The sequence below is a fragment of the Phalaenopsis equestris genome, unplaced genomic scaffold (assembly GCF_001263595.1).
Source record: "Phalaenopsis equestris unplaced genomic scaffold, ASM126359v1 Scaffold000504, whole genome shotgun sequence".
Taxonomy (NCBI): Eukaryota; Viridiplantae; Streptophyta; class Magnoliopsida; order Asparagales; family Orchidaceae; genus Phalaenopsis; species Phalaenopsis equestris.
Window position 1 is genome coordinate 5260 of NW_018164944.1, and position 445 is coordinate 5704.

Sequence of the window (445 nt, forward strand, 5' to 3'; positions counted from 1 at the left end):
TTGTATATATATGTATTTTGGTAAGAGAGATGGCCCGAACACCAGCCCAATGTGCGTCTCTTTAGTCTATATTTTTCTCTATCGCAATTGGATAAGGTTTCATAGAGTACTTTTCACCTGCAGTATCAATAGTTAGGGTTTCACTCGTTCGAAATCTCTGATCCTCAGAGGAGAAGCATTCACAGTATCAATAGTTAGGGTTTCACTCGTTCGAAATCAGAGGAGAAGCATTCGCCGCCCCTCTCTCTCGTCATGTAAGTTATTGTGATGTTTAGATTTTTCCAAGATAACTGTTATGTTTGGATTTAAGGTATAAGATGCGAACTCACTTGTGTAATTTTCTTTTAGTTTTGAAGCAAGCTAACAAAGAAGAATGAAAGAACCCAAGGAAAACAGAAAGCGAAGGAGTGGACAGAGAGCATTCGGGTAAATCGAAACCATGGTT